General features: G+C 38.0%; 1 protein-coding gene and 1 long non-coding RNA gene across 9 annotated transcripts in view; one reads left to right on the top strand and one right to left on the bottom strand.

Moving 5' to 3' along the window:
• LOC136027226 (RING finger protein nhl-1-like) overlaps positions 1-27424 on the bottom strand; it is a 147321-nt gene that overhangs the window by 119410 nt on the left and 487 nt on the right. Inside the window, exon 1 of one of the 8 annotated variants that reach the window (XM_065704272.1) lies at positions 7798-7970. The exons of 6 other annotated variants lie outside the window; for them this stretch is intronic. The gene's annotated coding sequence lies outside the window, so the exon portion shown is untranslated. Of the gene's footprint in view, positions 1-7797; positions 7971-27424 lie in introns of those variants that run through there. One more of the 8 variants, XM_065704274.1, reaches the window with a different exon arrangement.
• LOC136027230 (uncharacterized) overlaps positions 1-27424 on the top strand; it is a 78999-nt gene that overhangs the window by 12951 nt on the left and 38624 nt on the right. The window lies entirely within an intron of this gene.

Here is a 27424-nt window from a genome sequence, read left to right on the forward strand (position 1 = left end):
TACATGATGTCATTCGCAAAAAACGAAATTAAGGCTCTTAATGAATTTTCTCAGTTCTGACCAATCCAGATCGTTTCTTATGCGAGAATATCCCAGGATAAAAATTTTCCCGAAAAAATATGGAGCCGTATCAGATTAAGCGTATCAGAGAACCCTATTGTAGAAGTTTCAATATGCTATCTACAAAAATGTGGAATTTTGTATTTTTTGCCAGAAGACAGGTCACGGATGTGTGTTTATTTGTTTATTTTTGTTTTTGTTTTTTTCCCCAGGGGTGATCGTATCGACCCAAGGATCCTAGAATTTTGCAAGAGAGCTCATTCTAACGGAAATTAAAAGTTCTAGTGCCCTTTTTAAGTGACCAAAAAGTTGAAGGGCACCTACGCCCCCTCCCTCTCTCATTTTCCCCCAAAGTCACCGGGTCAAAACTTTGACAAAACCATTTTGTGCAGCATAGTTGAAAAATCTAATAATTATGTCTTTCGGGGCGACTTAATCCCCCACAGTCCCCGGGGGAGGGGCGGAAAGTTACAAACTTTGATCATTGTTTACATATAGTAATGGTTATTGGGAAGTGCACAGATGTTTTCAGGGGGGACTTTTTCACGTTCAAGGGAGGGGGTTACGTGGGAGGATCTCTCCATGGAGGAATTTATCATGAGGGGAGTGAATTTCCATGAAGGGGGCGCAGGATTTTCCAGCATTGTTTTAGGAAAAAACAATGAAAAAATAAATTTAAAAAAGTTTTCTCAGCCGAAAGTGAGGAGCAGCAATTAAAACATAAAACGAACAGAAATTATTACACTAGAAAGTATACCTCGCCCTTTACGCTAAGGTATTTTTAGTAATTTCAACTATTTATTCTACAGCCTTTGTGAGTCAGGGGTCATTCTTAGAGAATTGGGACAAAATTCAAGCTTTAATGTTAAGATTAAGGTATTGACAAGGGGGCGACCCCCTCCCCCCATATACGTATTAAAAATATACAAATATTGAATTTCGTTACCTAAGTTAATTCGTAAGTTACGTATATTTATTACTAATGAAAACGTTAGTAAAAAAAAGTTCTAGTTGCCTTTTTAAGTAACCAAAAATTGGAGGACAACTAGGTCTCCTGCCCCACCCTTTTTTTTATCAGAATCGCTCGATGAAAACTGTGAGAAAGTTATTTAGACAAAAAAAATAAATACGCAGATTTCGTTTTAATTATTCATTTGCGGTGAGCCAAAATCAAAACATACATTAATTCAAAAACGTTCAGAAATTTAAAAAGGAAACAGATTTTTTCAACTGAAAGTAAGGAGCGACACTAAAACTTAAAACGATTAAAAATTATTCTGCATATGAAAGGGGCTGTCCCTCCACAACGTCCCGCTCTTTACGCTAAAGTTTGACTCTTTTTAACATCTCTACTTTTTAAAACAATATAAAACTTTAGCGTAAAGAACGGGACATTGAGGAGGGGACAGCCCCTTTCATATACGGAATAATTTCTGTTCGTTTTAAGTTTTAATCTCGCTCTTTACTTCCAGTTGAAAAAACTCGTTTTTTTATTTAATTATCGGCAAAGACGGTGGTGGGTTCAATGAAGATGTCAAAAATAGAGAAGCGACTGCTCATGGTGTTCTTTTGCAGTTGCAAAAAGTTGGCAGAATAGTAAGATAAGTCTGCAAACCCAGATTAGAATGTTAGAAGCTACAGTGATGACAGTGGTCAATTATGGCTTTGAAGCATGGGTTCTTCCAAAAACATATGACGTTTTGCATACGGATTGTTCTGGGTTCCCGGCTGACTGACACTAACCGTATCTCAAACAGTAAGATGTATGAAAGATGGTGTTCCAAGATTAGTATATTGGAAGTTACAGCGATGACAGTGGTCAGGTATGGTTCTTAAATGCGAGTACTCCGAAAAACGGAGGAAGATTTGGTACAGAGGAGGATCCTCTAGATGTTTTCCAGAGAAATTGTCTAAGGATTGTTGTGGGTATCCGACTGACTGACCGTATCTCAAACATTTACCTGCACAAAAATGCGGTTCAATCCCGCTTTCCAGGGCTGTAACGGAAGAAAGGTTGAGATGGCTAAGACTTGTTCTTCGGATGAAGGGTGACATATTTCCAAAAATTATCCTTGTTGGCCAATCGTTTAGGTTCAAACAAAAAACAGGTCGTCCCTGAATGGGGTTGGAGGACGTTTTAAGGATAGATCAAAGGGAGATAGGAACTTCCCAGGAGGGTGTTAAGAGAGAGGCTTGGAAAAGATTGGGATGGAAGAGAAGCGTTTGTAGCTGTGTTGGCATCAGGTGGCTTGGTGCTGCAGCAAGTTTTTAGCAGTAGTAACAGTAGTAGTACTACAATTATAATGTTACTCTTTAATTTTAAGGTATGAGGTGACAGAACAGAAATTGCAATCATATTAAGACAATCTGACGTGAATTCAATTTATTCTACCTGTTTATCCTTCAAAGAACAATACTTTTTATAGGATTTATGCACTCCTGGGACTCATCATGATTCTCGTTGTTGCTTCTCTTCTAAGTTCACATTTTGTTACACGTCATTTGTGTTTACGACTCGCTGTGACCCTCACATTGCCTGTGTTCTAAAAGCAAATTTTACTGTGCAACATTTTCGTTTGCAATTTTCTGTGTAATTTTTGATGTTTCTTGTTCAAGCCTTTTTCTTTAGCTGTTCAGAGCAGTTTTGTCCTCTTGTATAATTTTACAAGCGTCATAGATATTAAAAACTATACAACCACTGCTGGAGGAAAAATGATACATTAGTGCATTCCACTTGTTAAAATCAATAAGAACAAAGCTTTATTGGATTTTCCAACACATTTAAGACCACCTATAGAAGAATGTCTTCCTATCAATTTTACTGGTAGGATAATTTGTGCCCATCAATTTTAACTTCAAGCCTGCCGAAAATCAACTAATGTTAAGAAACCTTTGCCCAATTTTTCAGTAAGAAAAGTGAAGGAACTGCCGAAGTACCTATTCGCATATTTAAAATGCTAACCTTCTTTACCGTTACTTAATTACTGTAATGACAACGCGATATTGAAATTTAAAACAAACAGGAAACAGTCAAATAACAAGTGAAACTCAAAACAGACAAAAGTAACTATTAATGATTAAGGGAAAACCACAAAGACCATAAATTAAAAACAAGAATCACATCAAACTTCAAGAAAACAAATATTATTACGGATAAATAGACGGAACCAAAATGAACAGAAATTAAAATAAATAATAAATTCCAGCTTAAAACGAACAGAAATCACAGCAAACAAAAGCAGAACTATCTTCCCCAAAATCTTCTAAGGTCTTGAGTGTTATCGGCTCTTTTCTGAAAACAACATATATTTTGAGCATTTTTTCTCTTATCATTATATATGAAGGTCAAAACTTCCTTCAACTTTTAGGAATTCTTTTTTGTTATACATCGCCATTTTTAGAAATTAATTCAGTTGTAATTCAACACCGTATATTTTCAATAAAACTTTTTTTCTTCTCAACATGTTCTTTTTGACTGCATAGATACTCGATTAGACTTTTTTCTTGATTTGTCGATTTAAAATATTGCTTTAACGAACTAAACAGGCTGCTTAAGAAATACCGTTTTTTTGTTTTTTTAAACATTTTATTTGGATATCATTTTGCTACATTTTTTAAGGAAATAAAATCAATAATTTCAAGCTTTTAAAGAATCGTTTTTAAAGAATACATTGCAACGAACTGTAAGTAAGGACCAACCCAGCCTTATAGTAACCGAAACTCTAAAATGGAATTTAGATAACAAGCGACACATCAAAGAATTGGCTGTATGTGCTGATTTTGGATATACAAAATTAGTAAATTTAATGTTACCCATCAAAAGCTAAGAGCCTGAGGAAATTTGCCTGATTATCAAACAAGGGGTAACACCCCAAAAGAGTCAATCAATCTTAATGAAAATCACCCTGTCATATTCAGCATATCAGAGAGCCCTATTGTAGAGTTTCAAGCTCCTATCCACAAGATTGTGGGATTTTTTTTTCAGGAGAAAGATCACGGATGCGGGTCAATTTTTTTCCAAGGATGATGGTATTGGGAGATGGGGTTTCCCCATCTAAAATTTCCCCTCCCTACAGAAAATCCTCCTTGAAAAATTCCAGCCCGTGGAAAATTCCCCCAGGAAACCCACACCCCCCCCCAACCCCCAAAGAAGAATTACCCTCAGAAAATTGAGCAGCCACAGAGAAAGTACAAGTTGATATGTTTTGACATTAAATGTTTTGCAAGCGCCCTTTGAGGTAGTGTTCTCCGAATTGGGTGTTTTAACATCACCGCGGTGTTCCACCACCGTATGTTTTCCGCCACCCAGGAAATCTTACATCATCTAGAGGATTAGTTGGGTCAGACGAAAGGGTCAAATATTTTGGTAGGTTGACCGCCACCGTATGTTTTCCGCCAACTCATTAGTGCGGGTAGCGCTATTAGCTGGTTCATGTAGTTGTAGATCTAAATCCATAAATGCAAAGAGGCTGTTTACCGCCATCAACGCTAATAGACAAAGTTTTAAGGGAAGAACAATGCGGTTTTAGAAAAGGTAGATGATGTGTCGACCAAGTTTTCACTCTTAGGTTAATAATTGATAAGTCCCTTCGTTGTCAAACAACTTTGGTCCTCAGTTTTATCGATTATGAGCAAGCTTTCGATTCTGTTGATAGAAGAGCGTTAACAAAGGTCTTATCGTTATATGGTATACCAGAAAAATACATTAAAGTGATTTGTGCTATGTACGAGAATAATGCTGCTGCGGTTAAGGTAGGAAATGACGTTAGCAACTGGTTTTGTATTAAATCAGGAGTTAAGCAGGGCTGTGTTCTATCCCCCTTTATATGGATCATTTTGATGGACTTTGTCTTAAGGAGCACAGGAAAGGAAATTGGAGACCATGGAATCAAATGGGGAGGAAAAAAGCTCCTGGACTTAGATTAAACTGATGATTTAAACATATTAGATGAAAGTGTGAGCAAAATGAATGAATTTCTAGAGGTTTTGCGAGTTCATGGTGCTAAAATAGGCTTGAAAACTAATGTTAAGAAGACTAAGTCACTAAAGCTAGGAATAAGTGAAGATAGACAGGTGACATTAGGTAACGAAAAGATTGATCAGGTTGGGAGCTTCTGTTAACTTGGTAGAATTAATAGTAAAGATAGTGGGAGCAGTGAAGATGTTAAAAGTAGAATAGCTAAGGCTCAGGGTGTTTTTTCAGAAAACAGTTAAAAAAAGTTTTGAAGAACAGAAAGATAAGTCAGCAAACCAAGATTAGAATATTGGAAGCTACAGTGATGACAGTGGTCAAATATGGCTCTGAAGCATGGGCACTCCGAAAAGCAGATGAAAATTTACTAGATGTTTTCCAGAGAAATTGTCTACAGATTGTTCTGGGTATCCGGCTGACTGACCGCATTTCAAACAGTAGGTTGTAGGAAAAATGTGGTTCAATCCCGCTTTCTAGGGCTATAATGAAAGAAAGGTTGAGATGGCGAGGCCACGTTCTACGGATGAAGGATGACCGATTACCGAAGATTGTCCTTTTTGGCCAACCGTCTGGGGCTACACGGAAAGCAGTTCGTCCTTGTCTGGGTTGGAAGGACGTCATAAACAAATATTTAAAGGAAATGGGAACTTCCTGGGAGGGTGTAAAGAGGGAAGCTTGAAATAGATTAGGTTGGAGGACTAGCGTGCGTAGCTGTGTTGGCCTCACGCGGCTTGTTGCTGCAGTGAATTATTAGTAGTAGTAGTAGTAGATATGGATGTGTGTTGTTTGTTTTTTTCCTCGGGGATGATCGCATCGATCTAGGGATCCCCGAAGATCGGGAGATAGCTCGTTTGGAAAAAAAAGTTTAAGTGCCCTTCAATGTGACCAAACAGGATGGAGGGCAACTAGCTCCCTTCCAATGCACCCACAATCAAAACTTTCCCCTTTTTCTAATGATAAATCCTAAATGTAAATAGCAGATAAATTGCATAGTCTACAATTCTTGCCCCGGGGCTGGGGTGGGCATGGCATCCCCGGATGCATAGCCATCCTTTTGTCTAATTGAACAAAAGGACAACTACAAAACTTTGACCATTACTGAGAAGAGGATGCACATAATGGCAAGTAGGGGAACTGGTCACCCTCCATTCTCCGTTGGTGATATTCCCTTTTCTCAACCAGTAAGAACAAAGAGTATTTTAATTGTGCCTGGCATCCTGCTCACCATTTTCTCAAAGTTTCACTTTAATCCTGTAAGCTTTTTTGCGGGTCCAGGATCAAAAATGTCCTCTTTTCTAAATAAAAAACTTATACATTAATAATGATCGGCTGGCATAATTTACAACCTTTGCATCGGGGGCGGGGGGGGGGGGGTGTTAACTCATGAAGGATAGTTATTTAACCTTTGGGCTATTTCAAATAAAAAAAAAATTCTCGGAATTTTGATCGGAAGCGTTTAGAGAAAAAGCCCATTGATCACTTGTGAATCTTAAAAATGATTGGAACTTTTGATTTCCATTGAAAGAGCACCCTCCAAAGTTTATACGACCACCGCTTCAAGAGGAACCTTATATGATAATAATGAACAACTTGCTTACCTTACAACCCTTGCCCCGATGCTGGAGGTAGGGAAGGGGGGCTTCATCTCTTTAGGCATGGTTCCTTGACCTTTGGACTATTTTAAACAAACTGTCTCAAAATTTTCTTCAGATATGTTTTGGGAAAAACGGCCCTCGCGTTGGGGGGGGGGATCGAAAAGTCACTTCTGGTTCTGAAAAAGACAACTGGAATTCTCCATTTCCTATCAAATGAGAATTCTCTAAAATTAATGCGATACCCCTTCCATAAAACTTTAAATATTAACAGTGGGCAAAATGCACAACTTACAGCTCTTGCCCCGGGGCTATGAGGGGTTTTGTAAACCCAAAGCATATTTTTTCGGTAGTCAGACTATGTGGACGAAATGGCTATGTCAAAATTTTGATCGGATGTGCTTAGAAAAAAAGGGCGAGGGGGGGGGGGGCGAGGTGTGTGGTTGCCCTCCGCTATACCATTGCCTCTGACTAAGAGTAAAACTTTCAGTCTCCTTTTAAATGAGCATCCGAAATCACCTAGGAGGAATAAATAGGGGAATTTACCGGAGGAAATTATATGTAGGGGAGGGGAATCTCCCGGGGGAGGAATTTCTGCGGGGAGAATTTTTGATGAAAAGAAATCATTTTCGGAGGAAATTTTCCCTGGGAAATTTTACACAGGGGGAAGGGAGGGAAGGGATTTTGTTGGCAAAATCTGAAAAACGGTCAGAAAAAAAATAAAAGAACAATTTTTCCACTAAAAGTAAGGAGCAACACTAAAATTAAAACAAACAGAAATAATTCTGGAGGTTCACAAACATTTTTATTCATGTATTCTTGTGTGTTTAGGTGAAAGTATTAACTTATCTGAACCTTTGGTTATAGGCTGAATGGAGGCTAGGAAGGTTTTGAGTTTGACTCTATTAGTAATTTTAAACGGAATAGAAGTAATTCTTCTTTTCCAGTTTCTTCAAACCATCAAGAGCCTTTATCCTTTTGAGAATAGATGTACTTAAAGAAAGGGAGCTTATAAAAAATGCATTTCCAAATTGAAGGTCAATAGGTTTTTCAACTTAAGTTATGGGATGGCGTAATACAAGGGAAACTGCTCAGTTTGATCTAAAAATATACTGTAACATAATAAAGAAGAATTCTTTGTTTCTTTTCCAATTGAAAAATATCTTTTCCTACCATCAGAAGAACTGGCAATCCACTTAATTGGCTTTATATTTTTCTCGCAGTTGCACTTACAAATCGAGAAAACTAAAGAATTTTCTCTCGGCTTAGCAAACGGCTTTCGGAGGCAAAACGAAAGATCTAAAATTGGGACAGAAACCTGGCCGCGAATCTAGAACAGCAAACACAAAACTCTGCCAATATGCACCGGATAGGGTGAGACATTACGTGACGTAAGAAATACTCGAAATAGCACTGACTAAACTTTGGGATCTAGGAAACAGTTTTACTTGGAAAAGGTACGGGAACTTATTTTTTAAGAGCTCTTCACGAGTATCTAAAAAAAAAAAAAAAAACAACAACAAAAAACAAATGCATGAGTTATCACGTACGCAGAGCGTATTAGTCAGAGCGCCAGATTCTGTATCTCGCTTATTTCGATTAGTACCCATACCGGAAGGTACAAAATGTTAAGGGTGGATCCCATCGTAGTTGACTATGCTGAAAACGAATATCGTAGGGCGCATGTTCGCCGTTGGGGCGTTTCTGAGAAATAGGCCAAAAACACCAAATTTTGCCTATAATGGGGTTCGATGATTCTAATTTTTTTTTACAGATAAGATTGGTCAAATCCTGCCTACTCTCACATCAATAGAAAGAAGAGACTTGGGGCTACACGAATATGATTTTTGTTTGTAAGAAAAAAATTAAAAATAGTACACTTTTTACTGCAGTTTTAAAAAAAGTCACATTTTTTTCAACAAATTTCCAACAGAAAAGCTAAAAACTCGAAATTTTTTTCAAGATAAAGTATTTTTTTTATATTAAAAAAGAAAGCCCGTTTAATTCCGAACACATTGAGCTAAGAAAAAAAGTTTAAATTATTATATCTGGGGGGTCTGCAACTTTTTTAGCGAGTGTACCCGATAATATGAATTTTGTTTAGTAACCTGCTACCTAGCGGGAAGTTGATTGACAAGGTAAGCAGAAAAAATTGACCAGCAGAAGATGAAAAAGAAAAGTGAGTCAGGTAGGCCAAGATAAAAAAAAAACAAAAAAAAACAGTTACTTCAGGTTGATTCAACATGTGATTCTGACGCAAATACTGATTTGCTGATGGATGATAATGAAGAATATGACACAAATTTGGAAAATCAAAAAACAATTTTTTTAAAAAATAGAATTTTTAAAAGCACTTTTGGTGTTGTAAAGTTGGCTGGAAAAATGAGTGTAAATATTTTTTTGCAGAAGTAAGAGACTTAATGAAAGTAATTTACAAAATTAAATATCACAAGAAACTAGGTGATACTGACTAATTTAGATTTATTAGGACTGAAAAAAAGGCATGTTACAATGATCAATCAGATTTAGTATTGGAAATTCCGGTTCAATTGAAAATGCAAGTCAAATGGAACATCTGTGATTTGAAACTGATTTGTAAATATTTAATCTAATATCTTGCTTTTCCTTAATGAAGCACCAAACAACCATGCAACAGTCGAAAAAATCTTTGCGACATTTCACGGCGATAAGTAAAGCTGTCGGATGTGACGATACGGTGGTCACGCAAGATCTCTTCATTTATCAGCTAGCACAGGAAGTGAAAAGTAAATACCCGGATGACTTCAAAAATGTAATCCTACGGATGGGAGGCTTCCACCTCCTGCTCAACTAACTCAAGGCAGTTGGTAAGATAATGGACAGCTCCGGACTCAAAGAGATTATAGTGCAGGCAAAGCTGCTACTACTTGGTACATGCGAAAAGGTATTTCAAGGGAAAGGCTACTACCAAGATATCAATGCCTACTGCATAATGTACGAGGTCTTGCTAGCCCTCTACTGGGAGTCCTTGGAAGAGTATTACTCCGAAGCACAAGAAGACTTCACTTCAGAAGGCAAACGATACCTTGATCACTTTGGCTCCCATAATGAATGCCTTCAAAACCCTTAGAAATGCGTCACCCACGTTTCCTTTCTGGCGGCAGTTCTTGGAAATACGTGAAATAGCGATGCAATTCAATCATGCTGAACGAGACTGTGACTGGGAGTCTCATTTGACAGCAACTGCTCGGATGTTGCCATACTTGGTGGTGGCTGACCATCCTCAGTATACAAGATGTCTCATACAGTACCTATATGACATGCGAAGTTTACCACAAACCTTTCCTGATGTACACAGAAGGCTCATGAAAGGATACTTCGCATTGAAGAGAACGCACACCAGGTTTACGGCCACCTGTTCCGATCAGATACTGGAATGTACAGTGAACAAGGATGCAAAGACGACGGCCGGAATAATAGGAGAACAAATGGATGAGAGACAGACTGAGCTTGGATTCTTACCTTACCGATTTCCGCTGCCATCAGCAATGGTTTCCTGCAAGTAGTCAACGTATCCACAGAGACATAGAAATATCACGAAGACTATCAGTCGACGACGACGCGATTACAACTTTCACGAGATAGAGTTCGAGAAATTTTCACTGTATTTGGCAATCCGTTCAGCAGAGTGGACTTAGACCTAGTGAATATTGTGACGTCAGAAGTTGTGGACGATGAGAAGATTGTTTCTGATATTACTTGCGTAGCCACAAAAGGAAAAGAGGTGGTTGAGGACTTTCTGTGCAACACGAAAGACGATGTGAAAAAGGTTGTACTCCGAACTTTCCCTTCCGAGAGAAAAACTCAGAAAGTGAATGGTGTCCCTAAAACCGATCTCCTGAACTCTGAAGTAACAGCCTTAAAGAGAATCATTACTGCTCAGTTGAGCTACGACGAAGAAAAGGAGAAAGCCGATGCAAAGATCCTCACAAAAGAGATTCTTCCTTTTCCTCCATCCATTTTTGAGTATCTTCCGCAACAATCAACCAAGACATCCTCTGGCTGAAAAATGAGGGCGGGGAACAAAGCTGTGCTGTTGAACTGGCTAAGAAAAAAAGGAGGACTTTCAGCTTGGCTGGCCACTTTGAAATCCAAAGAAACAACATCAGCTACAGTACACATCATTGACCTAATGTCCAAGATAAGGTCATATCGGCCTGCCAGGTTTTAAACTGTCAAATCCTTCGCGGAAAGATCGCTTCTATCATTGCTGAATTATCTTCCAGTGGGTATTCCTGAAGTCCACATTGTCGCACATCGGTACAACGGGCTGTTTGGGAAGCTCACGGACACCGAAGAGTCGACCTCTATGAAATCAGCATGCAGACTCCGACGAGGGAAAGGGAAAAACCTCCAGAATTCCGCTCTTAGCACATTTGAAGAATGGGATGCCGTACTTGCAAGCTAAGCGTCTAAAAGCCGGCTCGTCGAAATTTTGTATGAAGTCTGGGAGCAGATGAGTAATCAGCTTCCGAACGCACTCAACCTTTTTCTCTCAGGTGGGTTCAAGGAGAGATTCAAAGTGTCTCTGGTTAAGCGTGGCTGCTGTCCAACTTTACCAGAACATTGTTACTACGAGGAATGCTTGTCCTCCAGCCACGAAGAGGCTGACCAATGCCTTATGACACATGCCAAGTACGCTAGCAGTTACGCTTGTAGCATCGTAGTATCGTTGTGCATGCCAACGACACAGACGTGGCAGTAGCCTGTATTCATTTTTTTGAAGAGCTTCAAGCTGAAGAACTGAGCGAACTTTTCTTGAAGTTCCCGACTTACATTATCCCAGTAGGCCTACACGAGCCGGCGGATGGAGTCCATTTGTCCAAAGAGGAGCAGATAATGTTACCGTTCGTGCACTGTCTGCCAGATTGTGACACAACGAACTTTTTCTTCGGCGTCGGGAAAGCTTCTTTCTTAAACGCCGCGGTGTCTCCAACTTTTGCCTCAAAAATGTTGTCTGTGACGGAGCAGATCAAGGATGCAGAAGGGAAGCTTTCAGTCGACGCGTTTCGAGAATTTTATGACCTATCAAAATTCCTGGTCATTGTAAACAGTACGGCAAACAAGCCGGATTCAATTCACTGGCCAGTGTAAGGGCTTACATTCGGTGCCAAAAACAGGATGTGTAAAGACTTCCACCTTCTGACGACACCTTCGAGCCATGCATACGAAGAGCCATATTCGCTACATGGATAATCTTGTCGTCAGTACAGGCTCGGCCGAGCATTCCAGATCCACTTCTCCTTGGATAGAAGATGGCTGAAGGGGGAGTAGATGCGGTCGTCTCAAACTGTAAAGAAGCATGAAGCCTGGAATCTTACTGCAGATGTAAAAGTGGAAGATGCAGAAAAGACTGTAGCTGCTCAAAAATGAAAGGATGCTGCAGCTTATGCTCCTGCTGCGGAACGAAGAGGGCATGCAGGGAGTCTGACCTTGCCCCATCTGAATTCTCGGAAGAAGAAAATGAGGAATATTTTTGAAAATTTTATTTGATACCTTTTACTTTTAATTAAAACAGGTCCCTAATCAGTTACTATTACCCAATTTTACGGGCAGGCCGAGTAAGACAACTCCAATCCATGAAGCCAATCCATCTGGGAGGCAGAATTCTTTTATGTAGTAAATAGCTCAGTCGTATTACTGGCTAATCAGGTCCCAAAAAGGTAATTGCAGACGCTTTAGTACACCAGAAAACATATTCGTCCATTCTATATATATATATATATATATATATATATATATATATATATATATATATATATATATATATATATATATATATATATATATATATATATATATATATATATATATATATATATATATATATATATATATATATAAAATAGTCAATATTTTTTTTAAACCTATTTTTATTTTTAAGTAAAGGTTAAAAATTTTAAACAGTTATGAAATTTGAAGTATTCCTACCCTTTGAAGAAAAAAAAAACATGTCCTTTTTCACGATACGGCTAGGGATCATTTCAGTGACACTACAAAAAAAAATCGCAGACCTTTTAAAAATGAAAATAGTTTATATGTTTTTAGCTCAAATTGTACGGAATTGAATGCACTTTCTTTTCGAATATGAAAAAAAAAATTCTTACCTTGAAGAAATTTCGAGTTTTTAGCCTTTCTTTGAGATATTTGTTGAATTTTACAGCACTTATTTTGAAACTGCAGTAAATAGAGAAAAAAAATAGTGTTTTTTTCAAGTTAAAAATCATATTCTTGCAGATCTAGATTTCTTCTTTCGATTGATATAACATTTTTTAATTGATATAACAGATTCCTCAGCCCAATAAGTCGCAAAAAAATCCTGAATCGTCACACTTAGTTATAGGCTAAATTTGGCGTTTTTGGCCTATATCTCAGAAACTCCCCAACAGCGAACATGCACCCTACGATATTCGTTTTCAACATGGTCGACTACCCTATGATCCGCCCTCAGCATTTTTGTACCTTCCGGCATGGGTGGGTGCACGATACAAAATCTGGCGCTCTGACTATATGGTACAAGTTGTATACGATGGACGGGTACTGTATAAAACTCAAATACAGGCTTACTATCGTTTATAAACTTGTGCATAACTGTAAAAGGGGGATGGAGGAAGGTTAGGGGATCTAAATATGGGGGAAAGGGTACCTGAAATCTCAAAATATCCCATCAGCCTAAAATACTTTTCCCATAAGTTTCAAGCCAAACAGTGACAAAAAAAAACTCCTGGCAGTCAGGGCCAGTAAAAACTCCTTTTTTCTCCTTTTCTTCTGATATGTTATTTTCCTATATTGCAAGTTTAAAGCCCACTGGACAGTATAAAGTGGTTCATGCAGCTACACTTTATTTTGGTCATATTACTGCATGAAACCATGTTTCATATTGAGTGTTTTCTGGTTTTCCTTTTAGTAGCAACCTAGCTGGGGAAGCACACGGAGGATGTCTATATTTTAAGATTAACATATCATTTATGATTTATATGATTTCTTGAAGGATACTTATAGACCCCAAGGCCATTTCAAGCAAGATACCTATCCCTAAACTTCTGTCTGGTTCCATTGAGAATATACAAGTTTAACAGGAAGCACAGGAGGAATTGGAGGTTTTTAAAAAAAAGGTAAAAGTATCTATTAAAGTGACATTTGTGAGAAATGTTCCAACCGCACAAATTCGGGACCTTGCCCTTTACTGCAGACAAACTAGAGTTTGACCCCAAACAAATTGCAACAGAAACGATTTTTCCCCATGTTGTAGAGAAAAAAAAAAGCTGAATAACATATCCAAAGTTGTACATTCTAGGTCGACAGAAAACTATTTTTTTGTGTATCGTGTCAGGTTTCTCACTTTCCAAACAAAAAATTTTATTCCAGTAATTGTTCGTTTTTCCTGAACTGAATTTTTATTCCGGTGTAAAAGACGAGACGAGTTCGAAAATGGAGTCAAATTTGGTGTACGGCATATAAGAAAACTTTCAAAGTCATGGATATGAAATTTTTTGCTTCTGGTCGTCGTGACCCCTTTTTTTTAACAGACCATCTTTCGCTGGCTAAAGTGTCGGTTTTGAGAATTAATATTTATTTAGCCCGAATCTGATCATCGCTGGCTCCATCACTTGATGGATCGGCCTAAAACAAGCGATTGCAAGATGTTTATTAATAAAAATTATTAGAAAAGGGAAATCATCTATGAAACTAGTTTTCTGTGGCCGACATTTAAAATCCCTCTTAGAATAAACTATTATCAATACACTGACTATGAACATTTGATAGACAGAATCTATTTACAACTCGTTCTTTGGATTCAGATATCTGCGCTTCGACGTTCTACTCATCGTTATTTTTGCAAGTTTTACACGCTTCAGTCCAAGCTAAGCCGTTTTTGAAGCAGCTATATCTAATTGAGCTATGTTTCAGTTGACAGAAGCAGTTTACGATTTTCAGAAGCAGACGGTGGGCTGGTGGGACGTCAGTAGCTAATGTCTACAAGAAGTTATCTTTATTTTTCTAACCCATTCCTCTGCTTAAGTTCGGAATCAGGACCTCCACTAAATACCTGAACTTGGTAGAAAACCCTGTAAAAGTGGAATTCAGCCTTATCAGAAGTTGGTGGTAACTGTTCTGGGTGGACAAACGTTCCAACAGTAGTCACCTTCTTTTTAAAAGCTTCCCTGCGGAGTTCATTTAGATTTCCCCCTTTTGATGAGCCATATATCATGAGAAAAGCATCTTTTTCAGCAACCCTTACTTCCTCCTTCGAAGCTGACTTCAGCATAAAAACTGCAGCTGTCGTACGAAAACCGGCATCTGTAATTAGCTTCTTCAGAGCAAGACCCTTTCCCTCACTGTAGATCCGTGAAGTAGAGTCACAGCCTAAGCTGACGTGAGCAAAAGGAATCAAATGGCATGTCTCTTGGCCCAGCTTCTCTTTCAATTTGTGAATATCTCATATTCGGGGAAAAGCTTCCAAAAAGGATGCTGCTGCACAAAAAAAAAACTAAAAAGAAAAAAGAAAAAAAACTAAAAAAACTAAAATAAAATGTAAAAACTAAAAAAAAACTAAAAAGAAAACAGGGGAAAAACACAAAAATTTATTTCATCATATACCAATTCAAAAACGAATGTATATACAGACCGGGACACCGGGACACAAATGACGACCGGGACACAGGGAATATAAATGACGACCGGGACACAGGGACACAACTACAACGGGGACACCGGGGGGCACAGGGGGATATATAAATGACGACGGGGACACAGGGAATGTTCGATTAGCAATCACCATCAACAAAGCTCAAGGGCAATCATTAGAATCATGAGATATAACTAAAAAAAGGTAAAAAACTAAAAACTAAAAAAAAGACCAATTCAAAAACGAATGTATATACAGACCGGGACACAAATGACGACCGGGACACCGGGACAAAGGGAATATAAATGACGACCGGGAGACTCAAAGAGAAATTACAGACTGGGACACCGGGACACAAATGACGACTGGGACACAGGGAATATAAATGACGATTGGGACACAGCTACAACGGGGACGCTGGGGGGCACAGGGGGATATATAAATGACGACGGCGACAATGGGAATGTTCGATTAGCAATCACCATCAACAAAGCTCAAGGGCAATCATTAGAATCATGAGGTATAGATCTGAATAAGGATTGTTTTTCCCATGGACAATTATATGTTGCATGTTCAAGAGTCGTTAAATCTGACAATCTATTTATATGCACAGACAATGGGACAGCGAAGAATGTTGTATATTCGCTAGTTTTACGTAGTTAAAAACATATATATATATATATATATATATATATATATATATATATATATATATATATATATATATATATATATATATATATATATATATATATACTACTACTACTACTAATAACTCACTGCAGCACCAAGCCGCCTGAGGCCAACACAGCTACGCACGCTCCTCCTCCAACCTAATCTATTTAAAGCCGCCCTCTTTACACCCTCCCAGGAAGTTCCCATTTCCTTTAAATCCTTATTTATGACATCCTCCCAACCCAGACAAGGACGACCTGCTTTCCGTGTAGCCCCAGACGGTTGGCCAAAAAGGACAATCTTCGGTAATCTGTCATCCTTCATCCGTAGAACGTGGCCTAGCCATCTCAACCTTTCTTTCATTATAGCCCCAGAAAGCGGGATTGAACCACACTTTTCGTACAACCTACTGTTTGAAATACGGTCAGTCAGCCGGGTACCCAGAACAATCCGTAGGCAATTTCTCTGGAAAAAATCTAGTAAATTTTCATCTGCTTTTCGGAGTGTCCATGCTTCAGAGCCATATTTGACCACTGTCATCACTGTAGCTTCCAATATTCTAATCTTGGTTTGAAGGCTTATCTTTCTATTCTTCCAAACTTTTTTTAACTGTGAAAAAACACCCTGAGCTTTAGCTATTCTACTTTTAACATCTTCACTGCTCCCACCATCTTTACTAATAATACTACCAAGGTAACTGAAGCTCCCAACCTGATCAATCTTTTCGTTACCTAAGGTCACCTGTTCATCTTCACTTATTCCTAACCTTAGTGACTTAGTCTTCTTAACATTAATTTTCAAGCCTATTTTAGCACCCTGAACTCGTAAAACCTCTAAAAATTCATTCATTTTGCTCACACTTTCATCTAATATGCTTAAATCATCAGCATAATCTAAGTCCAGGAGCGTTCTTCCTCCCCATTTGATTCCATGGTCTCCAATTGCCTTTCCTGTGCTCCTTAAGACGAAGTCCATCAAAATGATCTATATAAAGGGGGATAGAACACAACCCTGCTTAACTCCTGATTTAATACAAAACCAGTTGCTAACCTCATTTCCTACCTTAACCGCAGCAGTATTATTCTCGTACATAGCGCAAATCACTTTAATGTATTTTTATGGTATACCATATAACGATAAGACCTTTGTTAACGCTGTTCTATCAACAGAATCGAAAGCTTGCTCATAATCGATAAAACTAAGGACCAAAGGTGTTTGACAACGAAGGGACTTCTCAATTATTAACCTAAGAGTGAAAACATGGTCGACACATCCTCTAACTTTTCTAAAACCGCATTGTTCTTCCCTTAAAACTTTGTCTACAGCATGTCTCAGTCTAAAAAGTATCATATTACTCAGTAATTTGCTACCTACAGAGACCAGACTAATGCCTCGATAATTCCGACATTCACTCTTGTCACCTTTCTTATACAGTGGTTTAATTAAGGTTTTCCTAAAATCATTGGGTACTTCCCCTTTTTCAAAAATCATGTTCATAATCTTCAGTAGCTTATTCCTAACCTCAGAGCCACCATATTTAAGGAACTCATTAATCATACTATCAGCACCTGGGGCCTTATTATTTTTTAATCCTTCTAGTACTGTCGCTAATTCTTCCTCACTAAACAAATCTTCCTTCACATCCAAGGTATCACAAACTTTTTCATTTTCATCTATATCTTTTCCTGCAACTGTATCTCGGTTTAGCACATTCTCAAAATGTTCCACCCATCTTTCTTTTACTTTTTCCTTATCACTAATTGTGGCCCCATTTCTATCTTTAACTGGGACTAGTCCGGATCGGCTACTCCCTTTCAATTTATTAACATGCCAGTATAATATTTTACTATTATGCCGTCTAGCCGCATCTTCCAGATCCTCAGCAATTTTATCCATCGCCTCCATTTCACATCTCCTTAGTTCATATTTTAATGCTTTCTCCACTTTCTTTACATTCCTTTTGTTTTCATACGACCTATCGCTCAGATAATTCTTATACAAACCCCTTCTACTCTCTATTAAACCTAAAGCTTTTTCACTAATATTCCTAGTTGCTGTCTTAGCACTCTTCCCTAGGACACCATCAGCAACTTCACAAATTGTTTTTCTGAAATTATTCCATCCATCTTCCACATTGTCAAATTTTAAACCCTCAAGTTTAGTACTCAACTGTTCCTGGAATTTTTTTCTCAAATTTTCATCCTGAAGTCTACCAACATCATAACTTTCCGGGAGGGAGTTACTCTTCCGAAATTTCAGCTTTAAATTAACCTTAGACACTACTAGATGGTGATCTTTACTTTTAACATCAATAACGGCACTCCTATACACCCTAGTATCTTGTATTGATCCTGCTAGTCTTCTGTTTACAATAACATAATCAATAAGGTTTGCTGTCTTACCATCACGTGAATACCATGTCAACTTATGGGCCATTTTGTGACCAAACACCGTATTGGTTATAACTAGGTTGTTATACCTACAAAATTGCAAAAGCCTATAGCCATTACTGTTTTCTTTTCCTACACCAAAATTACCTAGGCTAGGATACCATCTATCCCTATTTCTACCAACCTGGGCATTAAAATCTCCTAGCAAAAACACCATATTTCTACCTGGTACCCTGTCTATTTGCTCCTGTAACTGTAAGTAAAATTCATCTGAGTCACTAGTATCTCCATCAGTTGGTTCAATGGGGGCATATACTACTATAACTGATACCCTAAACTTTTTAGTCATAAAATGAGCAATTAGTATTCTATTATTGATACCTTCCCAGCCTAAACAAGACTTAGCAGCTTCCTTATTCATCATGAGCCCTATATATATATATATATATATATATATATATACATATATTCACAGGTGGGACACAGGGACACAACTACAATGACGCGTAACTAATATGGCGCGTAACGACTTACGCGCGCGGGAGGGGGCTTGGGGGGGGGGGGTCGCGAAGCACCCCCACCAACTAGGTGTTGGCGTGGCACGAATCTACAATGGCAACAGCCGAGGAAGCGGCTCAATAAAAAAGCTGCTAAAAAAAAGCTTCCAAAAAAGAAGCTGATGCACAAAAAAAAAACTAAAAAGAAAAAAAGGGGAAAAACACAAAAAGTTATTTCATCATATACCAACTCAAAAACGAATGTATATACAGACCGGGACACCGGGACACAAATGACGACCGGGACACAGGGAATATAAATGACGACCGGGACACTCAAAAGAGAAATTACAGACTGGGACACCGGGACACAAACGACGACCGGGACACAGGGAATATAAATGACGACCGGGACACAACTACAACGGGGACGCCGGGGAGCACAGGGGGATATATAAATGACGACGGCGACACAGGGAACGTTCGATTAGCAATCACCATCAACAAAGCTCAAGGGCAATCATTAGAATCATGAGGTATAGATCTGAATACGGATTGTTTTTCCCATGGACAATTATATGTTGCATGTTCAAGAGTCGGTAAACCTGACAATCTATTTATATGCACAGACAATGGGACAGCGAAGAATGTTGTATATTCGCAAGTTTTATGTAGTTAAAAACATATATATCTATAAACATATATGTTATATATATATATATATATATATATATATATATATATATATATATATATATATATATATATATATATATATATATATATATATATATATATATAGATTTATATATGTGTTTTGTTGATGGTGATTGCAAATGCTAATCGAATTGGGAATTGCTATCTTTTAAATTGAAATGGCAGATCCGTTGGAATCATGGGAATGCGAGGAATAAGAACAGCCTCACCCTCAAAAGGCCCTGTCAAGATTGTGGCCTCTATTACGTTTTCCATTGCTTTTTTTACGGCGAGTCGCGTGCCATTGCAAAGCTTTGGTGGGTTGATATTTCTTAACAGTATTATTGTTAGGCCTATTTTTAGTTGTAGCACGTGTGGTGGAAACCCTGAAAGATCCACGGAATTTAAAAATTCAGAAGGATAATTAACCGCTTCATTTGGTCCTAAAAATGTGTCGACTGACTTGCAAAGGACTGCCTGGTCTCGAATCTTGGTTAAAACAATATTGTTGATTTCGTGGACGTCTATATTTTTGGGTGCAAGAATCGCTCTTTCACTTAGCCATTTATTATTTTTTAATTGTTTAGAATATTTGGAAATACTTTTCAATCAATTCATTTTTGGACGTCACTAAATTACAGAATTCAGCAGGTAGTTGTATACGTCCTGAAATTGAGTCTACTGGGAGCTTTCCGTTTCCAATTGCCAGCAATTGATCTGAAAATGTTTGACCAGATTCATCGTTTTGCAATCGGACACGCATATTTGTAGTTAATTTAAATGTTTTTACGTGTGCCCATAAATTAAAATTTTTCAGGCAAGCATTCATTTCGTCTGCAGGGGTTTTTTTAATTGTTTAGAATATTTGGAAATACTTTTCAATCAATTCATTTTTGGACGTCACTAAATTACAGAATTCAGCAGGTAGTTGTATACGTCCTGAAATTGAGTCTACTGGGAGCTTTCCGTTTCCAATTGCCAGCAATTGATCTGAAAATGTTTGACCAGATTCATCGTTTTGCAATCGGACACGCATATTTGTAGTTAATTTAAATGTTTTTACGTGTGCCCATAAATTAAAATTTTTCAGGCAAGCATTCATTTCGTCTGCAGGGGTTGATCTAGGTATTATAGGTAATGTTTGCCTGAAATCTCCCGCAAACAATACTAATGTGCTGCCAAAGGGTTTCGAATTCCCTCGCAAATCTTTCAAACATTGATCCAGAGCCTCGAGCGATTTTTTGTGTGCCATTGTGCACTCGTCCCAAATAATAAGTTTGCATTGCTGCAATACTTTACCCATCCCAGATGATTTGGAAATATTGCACGTGGGAGTTTCTGTGGAATGCAAATTCAGAGGCAATTTCAAAGCGGAATGAGCAGTTCTTCCACCAGGCAGCAATGTTGCGGCTATTCCGGACGACGCAATTGCCAACGCTATATAATTTTTTGATCGAATTGATGCCAGAATCAGTTTTATCACAAACCTCTTGCCAGTACCTCCTGGCGCATCCAAAAAGAAAATTTCTCCAACGTTGTTATCGACACAATGCATTATCGTATCATAAATGTCTTTTTGTTCCGACGTTAACTTGGAAATGTTATTTTGTACATACGACAATAGATCACTCGTACTGTGACTTTGTTCAAGATCCAATTCTACACATGTCGAAACACTGGCGGTACGATTAGCTGAAGGCATTCCCAAATCCTGAAGAGGTTTGTTTGCCATACATGCGCACAAATCTTCTATAATAACTAAAGTGTAGTTATAAATTTCTGATGTAAAATCAAAAGTCATATCTGACGTCTCTAACCGTTTTTGATGGAGTATATCTTCGGGCATTTTCGATTTATATTTTCCCCATAACTCTGTCCGTCCTTGCCGAATGGTTGGTGCGCTGGATTCGGGATCCCTTGTCTGAAAGGACGCGGGTTCGAATCCCAGTGTACCCAATTCTTCAGTTTGGGACGGGGGTCAGTGGCGTGACTCTGTAAGCTTAGCCAGAGTCGACCCAGTTCTAAATGGGTACCTGGAGAAATCTGGGGAAGGTAAACAGGAAGGGTGTGCGAAAGCACAGGATGGCTGGCCCCCAACCCCCCATTGCACTTCCTGGCTAAAGGGCCAAGAAACGGAGATCAGCGCCGCCGGTACGGACTGTAAAGTCTAATGCCGTACCCCTTACCTTTTACCTTTTACCAAAACTCTGTAGGAGCTGAAAGAGAGCAAGTTGTTAGAATGATTCCAAACAATGCACGAATTTGACTTGGAGTTGACGTTTCGCACGCGTCATTGATGCAGTTATCCAGTGTTGATCATTCTCCAATAAATTCAGAGCTTGGCATGCACTACGGAAAGTGTCATGTATAGTACCGTTTACAGTTCTCAAATACTCAAAGGACGTCGGACCGGGTACATTCACCAAAAGCAGGCGTAGAAAGAAGCATTCATGTTGGTTGGGGTGAACGGTGTAGAGTCTTCCTATCGTGCTATCTTTGAAGATGGTAGGTTGGCCGTCGACTGACTTACTCTGTTTTCGACGTTCAAATACTTTATTTTTAGTATTCCACGTGTAATACGAAGGCACTTCAGTATACAGCAGTTTTTTTGCAAAAGAATCATTTTTGCAGAGCGAAAAGAAAGCAGTTAACTTTGTATCCGGTGGATTCAGGGCTCTTTGTTGCACGTTGGATTCCGAAAAATAAACACGTTGACCATTCTGTAAATGTACCGCTAAGTGAACAACAGCTGGACTACGTTCATGTGTCGGAAATGAAAGAATTCGCCAAACAGCTTCATTACTGCTTATGTATCTTCCATCCTGATATTGTACGATTTTGTCAATATCTTTGATTTCGGACTGCAAGCCAAAAACTGCCATGTCACTGCCTTTGTTGACGTATTTACATATGTATTTGATTGCCTTTACGGAGTTACAGTATTCAACGTTTATGTGTGCATTAAGTGTTTTTGATAATAATGGGGAATATGGAACAGCCCACTGGTTATCTACTTCGATGGTGGTACCGTTACGCTTCTTTATTATTGCTGTTTTAGCGCCATCTTCAGTAGATCTTCTTCTATATTGTGGGTAACCATCGTTGCCAGTAATTGTGTTGGGTACTAAAAGTCGAGGATATTGCTTTGTGCACCTTCCTTTGGCCATGCATGGTGAATTTTCGGTCAGTGCACCGCAAGGTCCATGTATCATATTTTTTACAACAATATCATATAACCCCTTATCGACATTTTAATCAGGTATTTCAGCGGAAATCACATCATCAATTTCGTTAGAAGTAATTTTATAATGTAGCCAGATTAGTATATGTGCGTGTGGCAATCCTCGTTTTTGCCATTCCACTGAGTACATCCAGCATCGCACTGACCCAAACACTTCAAGTTTTACTATGTAGTTTATCAGTGATTTCAACTTTTGCCCGGAAGAAACGGGCTGTAATGTCATGTCTATGAACCGCCGATTGTCCTTGAAGTAAAAGCTGCTGTATCTCGTCCCAAGATTGATTACATGTAAATGTAATAAATAAATCTGGACGACCATAGAGACGAACATACGCAATAGCATCTTGAGCATATTCATGCATATGACGGGGACTGCCAGCATATGACGAAGGTAACATTTTTAATCTTCCAACGTTTGTGGTATTACCGTCATTTACAACTGCATCTCGCAAATGAATGTATTTTTCAGAGCGGAGCTTGGTCTGATTCAGGCGGATAAATAGCAAACGTTCTGATTCAATTTTTGCATACATATCAACGACGTATTGGTGAAAAAATTGACGGCATTTTAAAATATAATTGTCTTCATCCTGCCGAATCATTAGTCTATAGGAATAATAATGCATTGCACTGCATTTCTTATTCATTTCTTTGTTAGTGGCTGGATTTATCAATTTAGTATTAAAGTGATAGCCGTCGGCTCCGTCCCAAAAAATGATAGGATATTGTAGGGCATAGTACCATCGATGAGTTTCAGCAATTCTTATCAACTGAGCGTTTCGCTTATGAAGAATAATATCTCGAGGTAAAAACTGATCACCGACCATAACGATTGCCATTTCGTCGATAGTTGGAGCATTGTATCTACGCACATGTTGGCCAGGAGGCGTTTTGTCAGCGGAAATAACAATTTTATGCGTATCAGTAGGCATCAAATCGATGGCTGTTTTGAACAGACGCACTAAATTATTGTTTTCGTGGAAAAGATGTTGCAATTGGGAAACGATTTTCCTTTCAAAGTCGGGAGAAATTTTGCAACGTGCATTCAATTCAGAATTTCTATCCCTGATGAAGTACAATTGTAAAAATCTATGATTCTCGCCTGAGAATGGTAGTAGGGACCCTGCTCTATGATAAATTTGCCCTTTTACTTTGAAAGTAGGCATAAATTGATCTGGATTTTCGATTTGGGCACCGAACGACGTCATTTGGAAACATGAGTTATATTTTCTGATCTGTGATAAAAAAAAAAAAACACTTAGATTCAGATGCAGTTCCAGTAAGCAAAGTCTTCAATGGCTCTGGTGGTGCAGCCAGTAGAGGAAGTTTAACTTTTCCTGAGGCGCAACACATTCCCATTGTTTCACAATTAAATTTCAAGGCCTTGCAATATGGACAAATTTTAGACATAGTCCCGATTTGAACAGATTTACTCAAGCTATAATCATCGACTGGGCTGTACCTGAATGCTAGGCGAAAATTTGCAGGTTGTTCTTGTGATTCCTCGGCACGCTGTCTTCAGCACCGCCGGTACGGACTGTAAAGTCTAATGCCATATCCTTTACTTTTACCTATATTCTAGCAGTATCAAAACTTCAAAGCGTTGTTTTTTTAAAAATTAAACTTTCAAAGTTAACAGCCCCTCCGCTTTTCCCGAAAGTAGTTAAACATATATGCAGTATCAGTTGAAAGTAGTCGCAATCACAGTTGCAATTTGTCGCAGTTGGAAGTAGTCACAATTGCAGTTACAACCAGTCTCATTTGCAGTCACAATAGTAGCAATAGTAGAAGTGGCCCTGAGAGTATAAAGTTAATACCTTTACCTCTTCCTGATAACTTAGATACATACAGTTTCATTTATTAGTGAAACATACCACTCAACATTTCTCAAACTTTGCCTCAATACTCTTAGCCTTTTGGACACATCCATGATCAAACATTCCACCCTTTCCTAATAATAAGTTCTGCATGTAAAAAATTCACAAATGGCATACTTTACATTCCTTGCCCTAGGGACTGCAGGACAAAGGTATCCCCAGAGAGTTTGCTATTAGATATAGGCGAATACTTTGAATACAACAACGGCTTTTTAAAGAGAAAGTCAGTGTTAAGGAGAAAATCTAAAAGGGCAAAAGGGGGAGGGGCGGCTGCCATTCGTTCCTTTTTCAACTTGCGATTAAAGTTTCAATATAACATCCTTAGCCATTCCTTAGATATTGCTGTTGTGTCCTTTTGAAAATCATCCTGCGCACAGTGTGCTTTGAATTTGTTTGACATTCCCTTCAAAGTCTTCTAAAATTTTTGTCTTAATATCCTTGGTCTTTTTGGAGACTCAGGATCAAACAAGCCACTTTCCCCAATAGCAAACCTTGTATACGAACAACATACAGCTTATATAACAACACTTGCCCCGGATAGGTCATGCTGGAGGTACATTTATTTGACTTACTTCGACTACTTTGAAGAAAATAACTATTCCAAAATTTTGATTAGATATCTTTGGAAAGAGGGTGACCAAAAAGTGAATGTGAGTGAACTGGTTGTCCTCTGATCACTGTTTAAGATCTCTCTCAACATGCTCAAAGTTTAAAATTAATACCCTAAGCTTTTCTTGTGATATTACAGATACATCTTTTTGAATAAACAGGATGCACATAGTCTCTACCCCTCAACATTCTCAAAGTTTTACTTTAAGAGCTTCAGCCTTTTCGAACATGAATAGAATCAAAACTTTTGAGTTTGGGGCATAATATGCATGAAGGCATAGTCACTAGACCTTTTGACTAGTTTTAACAAAATGACAATTCCAAAATTTCGATCGTTTTGAGCAGAGGGGCACCTAAAAAGATAAATGGGGGGGGGGGTACTCTTCTAAATCTCCTCAACATGTCTTGAAATTTTAAACTAAATACCCTCGGTTGTTCTTTCGATATTTCTGATATTTCCTTTCGCAACAAGCAAGCATATAGTGTTTCGATTGTGTTCGGCATCCCCCTCAACATTTCTTTAAAGTTTTACCTTAAAACTCTAAGCTTTTTTGGAGATCCAGCATCAAACATGCCCTTCTTTCCAGAGATTGCCAATAAATATAAACTATTTGATTTAATAAGTGGGTCACCAAGTGAGTCAGTGAAAAGTGATTTAATGTAAAGTGATTTATTTATAAATTAGTTTATAAGTCCCATCCGTGTCTCCATGAGTCGGTATTCTTTTTCTTTTTTTTACTTTTGCTTCTTCTGTCTCTTTCTCTATGTACTCCGTGTGAGTTATTGAGGTGTAATTCCTTCTTTTTTTTTTGTTTTTTCTCTATTGTTAAAGGAGAAAAAACGAGTTGCCTCCCTGTCTCCCTGTCTCCTTCGTTTCTTATTTAATAAGTCAAGTAAAAAAAAAGTCCAATAAAAATCCTTATCTGCTAACAGTGTGTTAATTGCTTAAAATATAGCCCTAGCCCGGAGGCGGTGGGAGTGTCAACCCCGTAAACATAGTTATTTGATGTTTGAACTATTTTTAACAAAACAGCTATCTAAAATGTTTATCTGAAGCATTTGGGTAAAAACTGTTGGGGGTGGGCTGGCTGCCCTTTGATCACTTTGGGCTCTCTGGTTCAAGTTCGACCGGACTATTTATTTTAATTTCTGTTCGTTTTTGGTTTCATTTATTCACACTCACAGTCATTTCTGTTCGTTTTAAGTTAGTATTATTGTATCACTTTATTTCTGCTCGTTTTTGGCATTTGATTCGTCTCTTTTATTTTGTTTGAAAAACTCCGTTTCAGAAAAATGTTTTTTTAATTAATCGGAATAGCTGAAATTAATTTAAGTTAATTAAAACGAACACCAGATCAATTTTGATCGCGACAACTGATATCACGAATAAATAATCGTTTTCTGTTCTTTTTATGTTTGAGAATCAGTTCTTATTGTTCTATTTTTAGATCTTCGTCACACAAGAAAAACATAGTCATTTAGCAAAAAGCGAATGGTGACATCAAACAGTTTGTGGTAACGAAGGCTAAGTAAAAAACGACATATATCCTTTGTCACCAACCCTACAAAAACGGTATTGACAGCATAAATATATCAAAAGAATCTCCCTTGTAAATTTTCATTAAAGTGCAAATCCTACTCTAGCATTTAGATGGTTTGGAGGGGGGCAAACTTCTACTCTTATTTGTATTAATTTATATTAGTTTTAAGCTTTTTTCTTCCTTTATTGCCACTATGTTTTATTATGACTTTATCTCTGTTCGTTTTAGAATGGCTTAAGGAAGAAAAAAAAGCTTCGCTTTAGGGAAGAGAAAATTAATTTCTCTTCGCCTTTTAATTGAAATAGTTTTATTACTGGTTAATTTCGGAAGTAATTGTCATTTCTTTCTATTTTTCCTGCTTAAGAATTAAAGTGGCGTATTGTAATTAATATTTTGGGCAAAATTTGATTATATAGTCAAAAATCTATTTTGCAAGGTTTCACTTTTATAACACACATATTTTTAAAGGTCATCAAAGGTCAGGGCCCTCTAGAGGGAGAAGGAGTGGAGGTAGTTGCTTCAAAATACCTTCCCGGGACATACTTTAGTCTGTAGATTCATCCCTGAAAGTTTCATTTTCCTAACCTAAACCCTTTCCGAGATAGC

Source organism: Artemia franciscana, chromosome 5 (genome assembly GCF_032884065.1).
Source record: "Artemia franciscana chromosome 5, ASM3288406v1, whole genome shotgun sequence".
Lineage (NCBI taxonomy): Eukaryota > Metazoa > Arthropoda > Branchiopoda > Anostraca > Artemiidae > Artemia > Artemia franciscana.